Genomic DNA, 11,566 nt, shown 5'->3' on the forward strand with positions numbered 1-11,566 from the left:
TTTAATCAAATTAAATTTTTTTTTAATTTAATTTTTTAATTAAATTTTTTTTTTTTGTTAAATTAAACTTTTTAATTAACTTAATTTTTTTTATTTAATTTTATTTTCTTAACTAATGAACATTTTTTATTAAGTTTCGTTTTTCAATTTGAATTAATTTTAATTTAATTTTTTATTTAAATTTTTTCAATTAAATGTTATTTATTTATATATTTAATTTCTTAAAATTTTTTTAATTGAATTAATTTTTAAACTTAATTAAATTTTTGAATGTAATAAAATTATTTATTTAACTTTTTTACTAAATATATATTTTTTCATTTTTTTTTTATTGCTTCTTAGTTATTTTCATTTTGATATTTAATTTAATTTTTTGATTAAATTTAATTTAATTAAAAAAATTCGAAAAATTCTAAAAAAAATTTCAAAATTTGTTTGAAAAAATTATGACAAAAAAATTAAACATAAAATTAAATTTGAAAAAATTAACAAAAAAATTAAAACCAAAAATATACTTAATAAAAAAAAGTTAAAAAATATCAAAAACATTAAAAATATAATAATAAAAATTAAAAAAAAAGCAAAATTTAAAAAAATATAATTATTTAATTAAAAATTAACTAATTCTACTACCTATTTGATTTTATTCAAAACCTTATAGTTTTCAACATAAAAGTAAATAATAAAATTCTAAATATTTTAAGAATTTCAAAAATATGTAAAAACTTATCAAAAGGGAAAACCAATTAAAATAAACCAAATTAAACAAAAAAATAAGAAATTAAATACAAATTAAATGAAATTTAAAACATTAACCGGAAGAGTTTATGAAAATAAAAAAAAATATACCAATAAAACACTAAAAAAATTTTTAAAATTTTATGAAAAAACAATATAATTAAAAAAAATAAAACTGCAACTAAAAACAACTAAAATAAAGAAAACTAAAAAAAAACTTAAGAAGTTAAAAAAAATTACAAAAATTAAAAAATAAACAAAAATAAAAAAATTTAATAAAATAATTAAATATCTAATAAAAAATAAACAAATCTAACTGTTTGATTTTATTCAAAAACATATGTTTTCCAAAATAGAAATAGATAGAAAATATTAAAAATAAATTTTAATTAATTAAAAAAAATAAAAAATGTAAATAAATACATACATATGTACAAAATAATAAAATAACTATCGAAAACTCCCTTTTGAAAAATTACATGCCGAGCCTACCAAAAACCGACAATTCAACTACAACAAACATTAACTCAAGGGGCATTAGCAAAACTGTTGCATGTATTTAGGTGTTTTCGGCACAGTTTTTTATTGCTACCAACCAACAGCGTCCTTCACTGAAAAGGCACAGAAAAAAACGCGTTACGAAAAAAGCTACAGACAAAGTTAGCACAGCTAAACGTTGAGACGAATATGAGTAGACAAAGAAAACAGCGATAAAAGCGCAATACAAGAACACTTGAAAGAAAATAATAATAACTCGCTACTGAATCAACAGTTGGCAGTGACTAACGTAAAAGAAATGAATGAGAAGCAGACGCAAATAAATAGCTGGAAAGCAATTTCGCATTGCGTGTGATAAGAAAATACATTTTTCTTTTTTGGTAGGCAGTACGCCTGAAATTAGACTTACATTATTTTAAATTAATCGTAGAATTTGGCAGATTTTATATTTAAGCGCCACTTTAAATGTAAGTTTTTAATTTGGGAAATATTTAACATATGTTTAGTTAAAGGCGCCTAGAAGTATGCTCCAATGTGTGCTCCGTTAAAAAACAGCTCTAAACAGTAATCTGTTTTTCCCTGAGAAATAATATAATGAGATATTAGCTTACAAAATCTCTCTGAACCTACAAATTTTCGCTTAAAAGCACAAAATCTTCAATAAAAATTATATAATTACTATAAGCGCCTAAAATTATGTTACTAAAATAGAATGGGTCTTTATTATTGCTCATTATGCTAAAACTTCTTTAGAAATATTAATATAATGCGAATACTTATTTTTTCCTAAGCATTAAAACTGTTTATAACTGAAAGTATCACATTTACGCCTTAATATAGGCTTAAAAAATTAAAATCATTGCTAACATATGTATGCGTACAATTTTCGTTAGAACTGGCTATAATAAGTATATGAACGGTATAAACTTTCGAAGTGAAATAATTCAATTTTCAGCAAATTTCTATTGCTCAGGTACTTCGATACTCTAAAGACGCTCTAGAAGAGGGGAACGCTCAACATAACCTATATTCACGCAATTTATAACTAGTATAGTATATTTCCTAACAAATTTTCGTTTGGAAGACCAATAGAGCTCTTTACAACAGTAGGCTTCTCAGTGGCAGCAAAGTGAGGGAATCAGCATAATTTTTAACGCCTAAAAGTATACTTATTTAACACCAATATTTTTAATATTTATATTTACATTATTTGCTACGCAAATAAATGGTATTATACCTAGCATTGAGACTTAAGAAAAACATATTTTCATATCACCATTTTCGTGGTGAAATATTTACTCGTCTTCACTTGCCTTTCAGCAAAAATCAGACATGTAAATAAAAGATATAATGATGATTGAAGCGCTGACAATAGAACTTTTCAACAGACAGCCTAATTGACTGCTCAACTGAGTGTAAATAAGTTGGCGACTACTCAGTGGACTCAAGGCGACAAGCGGTAGACACATCCAGCCTACAAGGCCGGCATTTGCCAGACACACAATGAAATTTATGCGGAATTTAAATGCGTTTTAGAAAGTGAAGGCGTATGGCAGCTGACCAAATAACGGCTATCATTTAGAGAACCCACAATGAAGGGCAAGTGAAAGTTTGCTTTGACTTTTATATAGACTATTCTTTTGGGCAAACAACCACTTTTATTTATGGTTGAAATTTCTCGACCGATTAGAATATCGAAGTGGTAAATTAAGTAATTTTTAAGGGCCTAGTTGTAATTGGAAAATGTTATCGGAAGTCGAAAACTATTGACAATTTACATTGCCTTAATTTATCAACAAACAAATAATTCTCAGAAAACGAGTTCTAAACAGGAACACAGTGTTATCGATAACTATTGTATATTACGGCACTAGCTGTGGTCAAGTAATTAGAAATCATCAGGCCTAATATAGGTATAAAGAACTCATGCTGAAATAATAAGACAAAACCATTTTTTTTTTTGACTAACGGGAGACTATTATCAACAACTTAAAAAAATTATTTTTTTAAACTAATGAGAGAATATCATGGATAGCATAAATACATTTTTTTTAATTACCATAATGATGGGCGAATGTTATCGGTACTCGATACATTTTTATCAAGATACACATTGGTTGTAAAAAATGTACGGACGGATGTAAAGGATGCAAGGTAAAGGATTGCTAAAAAGATTATAAGCCCATAGACGATTTAAAAGAAGTAATGAGAAAATGTTATCGATGGGTATAAAAAAATTATGGGAATTTCTAAAAAATTACTAAAGCAAAAACATGTTTAAAAGAAGCTGTGGGAAGACTCAAAACATATTGGGTATAAGAAAATTATTAGTACTAATGGAAAATGTATTAAGCTAGTAAAAGTGAAAAGTGCTAAGGCACAATGTTATCGATAATCGATAAATTTTATCAACAAGTTTTTGCGTACAAGAGTTTTGTGGGCATTTGCAAAATACATATTTTTTTGAAACTGGTGAAAAAAATGTTATCGATAGCATAAGCAAAATATTTTTCTAAATAGTAATGCTTAAAAATAAAATGATAATAATAAATAAAAATGTTTAAAGAAGAAGAATGCTTAAAAATAATAAAGCAACATAAAAGCATTTAGACAGAATCTGATGTGAAAAAGTTATCGCTACTTGATAAATGTTATTAAGTTGTATATTGGGTATAAGAATTTTTTGAATACTCGCGAAAAATACTTAAAGTGAGTAAAACTAAAAAGAGCGTGCATGCATAATTTTATCGATAATCGATACATTTTATCGTCAGGTATTCGATAATACAAACAAAATATTTTTTTTAAATAAATGGATAAGGTTATCGATAAACGATAAATTGATTCAGCCGGCATATTGTGCATAAAAGATTTTTAGGAATTGCTTGGAAATAATAAGTCAAAGAGAAGATTTAAAACAAGCTGAGGTGAGAAAGTTATCGATACTTGGTAAATTTTATCATTAAGCATTTTGTGCATTAAAAATTTATGGACACTTGCTCAAATAATAAAGCAACGAAAAATTTTGAAAAAAAGCAGATATGACAGGTTATATTTTAAAAGGAGACAGGTTGGATATCAGAAAAAAAATTTCAAAATCTGATATCATATGTTATCGATAATCGGTAAATTATATAAACAATTTATGAGCAATTCTTGAAATAAAAAAACCACAAAAAATTTTGAAAAAAGCAGAAGTGAGAGTATTATCGATAAACGATAAATTTTACAGAAGCAGGTTGTTATCGATAACCGATAAATTATATAAACATATTTAGGGCACTCATTGAAAAAGGAGATGTGAGAATGTTATCGATAACCTATAAATTTTATAAGGTTTGACATCAGCAAAAGTAAACCAAGAAAAAATTTCTAAATCAGATGGCATAATGTTATCGATAACCGATAAATTATGTAAACAATTTATGGGCACTTGTTGAAATAATAAAGCAACAAAAAATTAAAAAAACAGATGTGAGAGTGTTCTCGATAACCGATAAGTTTTATAAAGTGCCTCTTTAGGTTTTATATCTGCAAAAATAAAACAAGAAAAAAATTTAAACATCAAAATGGCATGATGCTATCGATAACCGATAAATTTAATAAAGAGACAGGTTGGATATCAACAAAAATAAAACAAGAAATAAATTTCAAAATCAGATGGTAATTGTTATCGATAAACGATAAATCACGTAAGCAATTTATGGACACTTGTTGAAATAATTAAGCAACGAGAAATTTTGAAAAAAGCAGACGTGAGAGTATTATCGATAACCGATAACCGCGGCAGGTTGGATATCAGAAAAAGTAAAACCAGAAAAAAAAGTTTAAATCCGATGGCATAATGTTATCGATAACCGGTAAATTTTGTAAAGAAGCGGTTTGGGTATAAATACGATAGATGCTTACATAGGGTTTATATTGCCAAATTGATAATTTCTATGTTATTATCTTTTTTTGTTTTTCCTTTATATGTTTTACACATTTTGTTTTAATATTTGGAATTAATTTTTTCTAATATTTCCATTTAATTATTAATCGTTTTTCAATTGCAATCCTAATAAAATAACAATTTGTATATCATTTGGCATGCAATAAAGCGATTTGCAAGATGAAATCAGCAAATAACATTTAAATAAGAATAATTGAAGGCAAAGTTTACTCACCGCACACCTTGCAAGCAGCAATCGATTTATAATTAACAATTATTATTGTGTAAATTCAATTGCACTAATGAGTTGTTTGTTGACGTAATAACACTGACACACTATTTTTTTATAGTTAACTGATAGCCTGGCTTATTAAGACCTAGAACAAAGGGAGAAAATATATATATTTACAAGCTTGCGTATATTTTTTTTATTTTATAGAAAAATGACATATACTTAAATATATACTTAAATATATACAGATGTACATATGTATATAAAATATGAGCCTTAACGCGCCTTGCCCTTGTAAACATTTATTTAATTCGCTTTTACCATTATTAGACGTCTGGTAATTAAAAACTAATTAATCTTGATCTGCGTACAATTGTGCATACAAACTTTAGCTGCGCAGTCAAAGTGCATATTTAAATATATTTACGTGTAGATATGTATTTTGAGAGCAGTAATTCGCAGAATATGAAGTGACTTAGTGAAAAATTTGACAAAAACTATCACTCATTCATACAGCCCAGCGCGCTATCTGGCACTTCACACAAACACACACATGCACACAGTTTCATCTTTATAAATGTATGTATGTTTGCAGCTATCAGCTGCCACTTGTCAGCAATAAGCGTCTCCAGCTATCAACCGCAAATAACGCTATCAAATGTAGCCATCTCAGATAAAGCATAATGTATGAGTGTATGTGTGTGTGTATGATATACATTTTCACCACTAAACAGCTGTGCTACCGGAATTACTTTGACAGTACGCACGAACTACCAATATTACACACACCAGCGCACACATACATACATAAATATAAACCACACGCGCTCATAGTGCAACATATCGCCCTCAATTACGGGTAGCTGGCAAATACTGACAAATATTGAGTTGTAAGCAAATTAATTAACTAATTTTTGGCTTTACGGTGACAGTGACAGATCTTAATAATTTTTGTTTGTTGTTGTTGATTAAAAAACAAATTCAATTTGCGCCGTGCCGAAAACCTTAGCATATGCTCGTTGATAAGTACAAGTATTTTTGATTTTAAAACGAAACCAAAAACAAGAGAACACAACTGTCAAAGGTGGTAATAAACAACATTTTAACTGCGCAATGCAGCTGCGCCAAAATTATTTATGATGTTGAAAAAGCTAGCAAAAATAATAGAAGCTTACTTTATACATATTATATATAAAAAATAAATAGTTAGAGATAGTAATAATTAAAAAAAATATATTAATAAATTAAAAAAAAACTTTTATAGAAAAATTATATAATGCAAAAATGTTTGGTGTGCAAAAAAAATTAAATAAAACGTTAAAATAAAAAAAAATTAAAGTTAAAAATAAAAAAATAATTTTCAAAAAATAAATTAATTAAAAAAAAAATAAAATTAAAAAAAATTAAAAAAAATAAATTAATTAAAAAAAAAAAAAAAATAAATAAATAAATTAAAAATTTTAAAAAAAATTAAAATTAAAAATTAAGAAAAAATTAAAAAAAATAGTAATAAATTTTTAAACAAATATAAATTTTATTTTATAAGAATTAAAAAAATAATTTTTATTACAAAATTAATTCATAAAATAATATTAAGAAAGTCAAAATAAAAAAAATTTAAATTATATTAAAAAAAATTATTGGTAAAAAGCCATAAAAATTAATTTAAAAAAAAAAACAAATTGAAAAAAATAATATAAAAAAACTAAAATAATTAAATAAAAAAATAATAATAAAAAATTGCCATATAAAACCACAAAAATTAAAAAAAAACAACAAGAAACTGAAAAAGATATATTAAAAAAAAATAAAAATTAAAAAACTTGAATCTCATATTGGGAGCAAAAAAATTTAAAAATTAAAAATAATTAAAATAAAAAAATTAAAAATTGAAAGCAATAAAAAATTAGTAAAAAACTAATACTGAAAAAAAAAATTATATTAAAAAATTTCATTCACAACATTAGCTACAAAAAAAAATTAAAAATTTTAATTGAACAAAATTTAAACACAATAGTGAAAAAAAAATAAAAAACAATAAAAATATAAAAAAAATATAATATAAAAAAAAAACAAATATTTAAAACATTTAAAGGCACATTAAGTGCAAAAAATTTTAATTAGAAAAAATATGAAAAAGCAATACAAATAAAGCAAAAATTAAAAAAAATTAAAAATTAATAAAAAAATTAAAAATTAATAAATAAATTTAAAAAAAAATTAAAACAAATTCAAACATTTTTTTTTTCTCCAAAACGTAATATTAAAGAAAAAAATAAGAAATAAAAAATTTTAATTGCACATTGGCTTCGTCAAAAGAAAAAAAATTAAAATTAGAATTTCAATAAAAAAATAATAAAATTTACAAAAATGTTTTAACTTTTTTATTTGATGAGACATATTCACGAAATTTGGCATGGAATATTGCCTAAAGCAATAAAGTAATCTCCGAAGAAATTGTTCAGATCAGGCCACTATAGCATATATGTATGTATGTAGCTGCCATGCAAATGGAGCGATCCTATAGTTCCCCTCTAAGATACCTTTTGTATTCGGGAAGAGCATTATAGCTTCGGTGCTAGTAAAGTTAACGTTTTTTTTTTTTCTTTTTTTTAACTCTTGTACATTTGACTTTGTGCCAAGGTTATAATAGCCAACCGCGCCTGCGTAGTACAGTTGTCATTGCACGCTTTTTTCAAATGAAGGTTAAGGGTATAACTGTATTAGAAGGCTAACCGTGACGTTGATAGCAAAGCGAAATATTTGCAAGCACATAAAAACGAAGAGGCACAAAACCCAAAAAAAGCAAAGAAAAAACGGTAACATTAACACCAATTACATGCGTATGTACTTAAATGTACATATGTATGTAAGTAAGTACGCACGAGCATAAAGCTATTATTTTTGGCTATATCTACAGTCTATAGTTTACTTAGATTTGTACTATTGTTGCTCAACTTCTCAACTTCAAATGCACGACACGTCGCGCAGCGCGTCAATGGCCAATAACTGAGTGCGCGCAGTGCGTCGCAGTGGTCAATAGAAAATCAAATTAAAATGAGTTAAGGTAGCTGAAGTAGCTGGAAATGACCAAAGAGGGTGTTAACAGAAAACAAACAAAAATAAAAAATCTATATGCAGAAAAAAAATTATATTAAAGAAATATATTTTTAATTTAAAAAAAAAAAGTTATTAAAGACGAAAAGCATATTAAAAAAAATGTAACAGAAAAAAAAATATAAAATCCATATTCAGAAATAAATTGTTTAAAAAATATTTAATTTAAAAAAACTAATTCAGAAATTTAAAAAAAATATTAAAAACTAAAAGCATATTAAAAAGGATAAATTTTAGCATAAAATGTAATAGAAAAAAAAGAAAATCTATATCCAGAAAAAATATTATATTAAAAAAATTAATTTTAGAAAATAAAAACATACATACATAGTTAAAAAAAAAAAAAAAATACATAAAAAAACTTAAAAACGGAATATTAAAAAAAAACATAAAAAATGGCAGAAGTAGTTGAAAATATACAATGAAGTGTGTGAAAAATACAGAAAACAAAACATAACAAAAAAAACTAAAAAAAATTTAAAGGAGTTTCAAAAGAAGTAAAACAAATTTTAAAACTTATTTAAATAAAATGAAAATATTTTTAAATTAGAAAAAAATTGGTCAAAATAATTTAAAAACTTCAGAAAATAATAAATATTTCAATAGAAAGAAGAAAAAAAATAATAGAATTTCAAAATAAAGTGAAACAAATTTATAAAAAATTTCAAAATTTATTTAAAAAAATTTAAATATTTTCAAATTAGAAAAAATTAAGGAATAAATTATAAAGAAATAAATTAAAAATTTCGGAAAATTTTTAGAAAAATAAATTATACATTATAAGATCTTATAATAGTTTTTATAAGGAACAAGAATAAATAATTTAATAATAAAAAATAACTTTAATATAAAAAAAATATAATGAAGATTTTCTATGTTTTTCAAAAATTTCAATCCAAACTATTATATAAAAATGATTGTCCACACTAGGCAGCTCTGCCACTTGTACTAATAGGAATGCAACGCACATACACATGCGCACAAGATTTCACGCACGCAACTACATAAATACATATGTATGTATGTATGCATATGCACCTAGTATATGCCCATATACGAGTTTTAATTGCCAAATGCGCAGCCTGTTCGACCAGTTTTACCGCCTTACTTGTTTGCTTGCTTATTCTTGTTGCAGCAATTGTTGTTTTTCTTTTTGCTGCCTTTAATTCTTATTGTGGTGCAAAACGTTCAGGCCCCTCCCTAAGGTCGTCTGCTGCTGCCACCCAACCACAACCAGTTTCCGACCAGGAGACGCCATTCGGCCGGCACTAGCATGTAGTTATACAAGTCAAAGAAGTTAAATGCATTCTATATGCTCTTTATAGTGTGTCGTTATTGTTATTGTTGCTCTTGCACTTTGTGTTCCCACATTGTTGGTGCATTGCATATCAAGCATTTTGCGATTTCAATTATAGCACATTCTGTCCAAAGTTTATAATATTGATAACTGCCTGCTGTTGTATTTATTGTGATAACCATAAATGTTATTATTGTTGTTAATATGTTATTAGTTTTTATTACCACCACTTTTGTTAATTTCTGCATTGATTTGATTGTTTTAATTTTTACTTTTACAACGTATTACATAATTTGTTGTTGCCATTTTTTATTATTATTGTTGTTCATTTAATTTGTAGTTTTTGTTTATAATTTTGAGATTAGACTTTAGTATTACTCTATCCTTTTCTTTTATCGTCTTCCCTCATTCTCTCTCTTTCAGTGTCGCACATTTTCTTAAGTTTATTCTTTCTCTCTCTCCCGCTCTTTCACTATCACTCTTCTATATCTCTTTCTCAACCACTCTCTCCATATCTCAATCGCTCTCTCTATCTTTATTTTTATCTCCCTCTCACTGTTATCTCTATTATTTCCAACTAATTTTTTATGAAATTTCGGCTATCCTCTAAAAGATTTTTTACAATTTTTTTTTTAATTTTATCTTATATTTCTTTAATTTTTTTTTTAATTTTTTTTATTTTTTTTTTTTTTTTCAATTTTTTTATATTTTTTAATTTCTTTTTAATTTTTTTTAATATTTTTTTTTATTATTTTTTTTTATTTTCTTTTTTTATTTTTTTATTTAATTTTTAATTAATATTTTTTTATAAATTTTTTCTTAATTTTTTTTTGTTATAGTCTGATCTGTACTTTTATACACAGTTTGCTTAAACTCTTTATTTGTCACACTTTTTCCTAAGTCTACTCTCTCGCTCTGTCACTATCACTCTTCTTTATCTCTTTATCGACCACTCTCTCTACATCTCTATCGCTCTCTCAATCTCTCTTCCAACTAATTATTTATAAAATTTCGGCTACCCTCTTTTTTCTTTTACTTTTTTACTTTTTTTAACTTTGTTTTAATTTTTTTTTAATTTTTTTAATCCTTTTTTATTTTATTTTTTTTTTTTATTTTTTTTTTTTATTTTATTTTTTTATTTTATTTTTTTTTTTTTTTTATTTTTTTATTTTATTTTTTTTTATTTTATTTTTTTATTTTATTTTTTTTTTTATTTTTTTATTTTATTTTTTTATTTTTTTTTTTATTTTATTTTTTTATTTTATTTTTTTATTATTATTATTTTAATTTTTTTATGTTGTTTTTAATTATTTTTTTTAATCTTTTTTTTAATTTTCTTTGTTATAATCTGTTCTGTTTGTTTCTACAGTTTGTTTAAACTCTTTATATGATACAAAAAATTAAATTTAAATTTTCTTTAATTATTTTTAAATTGCTTTTGAAATATATTTTAGAATTTAATTTTTCGCCGTCTTTTTTGATATTTTTTTTTATATATTATTTTTTTCTCTTTCCGTTTTTCAGTTTTTGATTTTTCCCTCTTTTAGTCTTATTTCCTGCAGCTTGCTATAACTGTTGCAACTACTTTAAGCAAAAATATAAAATTGTTTTTATTTTTTTTAACTCAAAAGTTTTTTTCTCCCTTAAGCCCTAGAATGTTATATTTTTATTTTTTTCTCTCGCAGCTGCATTTCTGACTATCTCTCAATCTATTTTTATCCTCTTTCTCCGTCTGTTATTTTTTTTTCACTAT

The sequence above is a fragment of the Bactrocera tryoni genome, chromosome 4, assembly GCF_016617805.1.
Source record: "Bactrocera tryoni isolate S06 chromosome 4, CSIRO_BtryS06_freeze2, whole genome shotgun sequence".
NCBI lineage: Eukaryota > Metazoa > Arthropoda > Insecta > Diptera > Tephritidae > Bactrocera > Bactrocera tryoni.